Source organism: Mustela nivalis (genome assembly GCF_964662115.1).
Source record: "Mustela nivalis genome assembly, chromosome: 7".
Lineage (NCBI taxonomy): Eukaryota > Metazoa > Chordata > Mammalia > Carnivora > Mustelidae > Mustela > Mustela nivalis.
Window position 1 is genome coordinate 23,495,920 of NC_139026.1, and position 3,033 is coordinate 23,498,952.

The 3,033-nt window shown below is 39.7% G+C and overlaps 1 pseudogene across 1 annotated transcript; it reads right to left on the reverse strand.

The window, feature by feature from the left end:
• Positions 1–209: 209 nt before the first annotated feature.
• On the reverse strand, positions 210–655 carry LOC309868975 (large ribosomal subunit protein uL23 pseudogene; annotated as a pseudogene). Its single transcript has one exon. The product of its transcript is annotated as a large ribosomal subunit protein uL23 pseudogene (transcript).
• Positions 656–3,033: the final 2,378 nt, after the last annotated feature.

The window sequence follows — 3,033 nt, forward strand, 5'->3', positions numbered from 1 at the left end:
GAGAAGTTCCGAAAGAACACTCAATAAATTGTTCACAATGGTTACCTCTGTGAAGGAACTAAAATCAGAAGGAGGGAATGAAATGAGACTTTAGACTTGTCTGTTTATTTTTATTTTTTTTTATTATTTTCTTTTATCATGAAAAAACTGTATTTAGATTTAGCCAGCTGGACTCAGTTTAGATGATCCCAATTTTGTTGGCAACAGCCAAAGCATCATAGTCAGGGGCCAGCCGAACCTATGCCTTCTTCTCTCCATCAGGCCTGATTAAGGTGTTGACCTTGGCTACATCAATGTCATAGAGCTTCTTCACAGCCTGTTTGATCTGGTGCTTGTTGGCCTTGACATCCACAATGAACACAAGTGTGTTGTTGTCTTCTGTTTTCTTCATGGCTGACTCAGTAGTCAGGGGGAACTTGATGATGGCATAGTGGTCAAGCTTGTTTCTCCTGGAGGCGCTCTTTCTAGGGTATTTGGGTTGCCTTCGGAGACGCAGAGTCTTGGGTCGTCGGAATGGAGGTGATGTGCGGATCTTCTTTTTTTTGTGACTGTGGACGCCTTTCAGCACCGCTTTCTTGGCTTTCAAAGCCTTTGCTTTGGCTTCGGCTTTGGGAGGGGCAGGGGCTTCCTTCTTAGCTTTCGGCGCCATCTTCCTATTTTTATTTTTTTTAACAAAGAAAAGGCCTTCCTGTGTTATTTATGCAATTCAAAGTTCATTTAAGAATGTGACAGTAAACCTGTACCCCTGGGGATAAAAATATATGTTTATAAAAAATAAAAAATTAAAAGTAAAATAAATAAATAAATAAATAAATAAAAAGAATGTGACAGTAGGATCATGTGGTTGGTTCAGTTGGTTGAGCGTCTGACTCTTGGTTTGGGCTCATGGCCTGATCTCAGGGTCCTGAGATTGAGCCCGCATGGAGCTCCATGTTCAATGGGGAGTCTGCTGGAGATTCTCTCTCTCCCTCTCCTGCTGCCCCTCCCCCTGCTCTCTCTCTCTCTCCTCAAATAAATAAATTATTTTTAAAATGTTAAAGTAAAACTATTAATAGCCTGTTATCTTTGAAAGCCAGGATTACAAGAATATTTGTTCTATGTTCTTTTCAGTACATCCCAACAATTCTATAGTGAATATATGTTATTTTCATTATAAAAAACTAATGGTTTTTTAACTAAAGCATGAAGATGTATATACAATAACTACTACAAATTGAAAAAAGAAATCCCATATTCGCTAATTACACAGACTTTCCACTAAATGCATCACATTAGGGGAAGTATCTCGAAGCACATTCTTGGACTACATACTATTTGCTTCATTTACTAAATCTCAAAAAAGGCAGAAGATGTTTTTGATTCATTCAGGCATTTCTAAAACGGAACTCCAAGACTTGGGGTCCACATAGACCGCCAATACAGGCATATTTTCCTTAACTCCATGTCCAACCACTTTTTTTCTCCCCAGTGTTCCAAGATTCATTGTTTATGCACCACACCCAGTGCTCCACGCAACAGGTGCCCTCCTTAATACTCAGCACCAGGCTCACCCATCCCCCCATTCCCCTCCCTTTCAAAACCCTCAGTTAGTTTCTCAGAGTCCACAGTCTCTCATGCTTCATCGCCCCCCCCCATTTACATGTCCTACCACTCTTACCCCTCCTTATCATTCCCCCCACCACCAACACTATGACTCTGAGCTTACTACAAAGCAGAAACTAAAGGGAAATATGCAAAGATACATAGTGACAACAAAAGCGGGCCCCCCCCCCCAAAGGAAAAGCTTATGCTGAGTAGAGATTTGAAGTGCACTGTGAGGAGGTCTTTCTTGGAATCAGGTCTATCATATAATACACTGTTCAAAGAAAAACTAAAGTTTTAGGTGACTTTTTGGATTGGTCATAAAACTCCCGTCTAATGATTTCTAAACCTTCTTACCATAATGCACGGCAAGAAATACAAAAAGCACAATGACCATACTTTTAATTTTGCTCTTGTCAGGAGGCTGAATATTTAATTCCCTTAGTTGTATCTGTTACCAGGTTGAGATAAAAACTCAACCCTGCAAAGTCCTAGAGATTTTGGACTGTTTCATTCCTCCCTGCTTGAAAACTAGGCTATTCTTTTCTGAGTTCAGATCTTTCTTGCAGTACCTTGGCAAATACAACCAGTAGCAACCAACACATGCTTTTTGTTTCCAAACCCTTCACCTAAAACCCCAAGTTTATTCACTGTATTTTATGCTTCCAAGTTATTGCAAATAACAGTTTTATCAAATATTTCATCATCAAATAACATGAGTCGCCATCTTTCTAGGCTCCAGTAAGTTTGCTTGCTGCCCACTCTTTAGCTCTCTGTAGGGATACACATTCTAAGTTTTTGCTACAGCAACACCCCAATGCCACTACGAAACACTGCATCAGTCTCTTTAGACTAACTTACGCTAAGTAAAAAGCAATCACTCATCTCCACAGCATAGAAGAACAAAGTTTTATTCCTCATTCACATGTGTGAATAATGCAGATCAGCTGGGTCTCTGCTCCATGTACTATCTCCACTTTGGGACTAAGGCTAAAGGAGCAAGCCATATCTGGGACATTGCAAGTCTTGGGTTTGAGGAGGAACCAGTCAATGGCTCTTAAACCTGTTCTGAAGTGGCACCAATCACTTCCACTCACATTTATTTCATTTTCTAAAACAACTCAAATGGTCAAGGCTATTCTCAGTGATGCCAAGAAGTATAGTCCTTCTACAGAGAGGAACAGGAAACATTTTGAACAATAATCCAATCTACCAGAGTACCTCAAATTTAACATAATCTAAACTAAACACACAACTTTCTCCCAATCTACTCTTCTCCTGTTTTCTCTCAGTAAATAACAGCATTCGTGGAGGCTCCAGAATTTTCATACTAGAAGATGATTGGTGTGGCCATTAGGTTACAAAAAAGAGCCAGGTGACTAATTTTGAAGCTGCATCCTCTAAGCAAGCATGCAGTTTTCTTTTTTTTCTTGTTTCTTTTTTAACTTTATT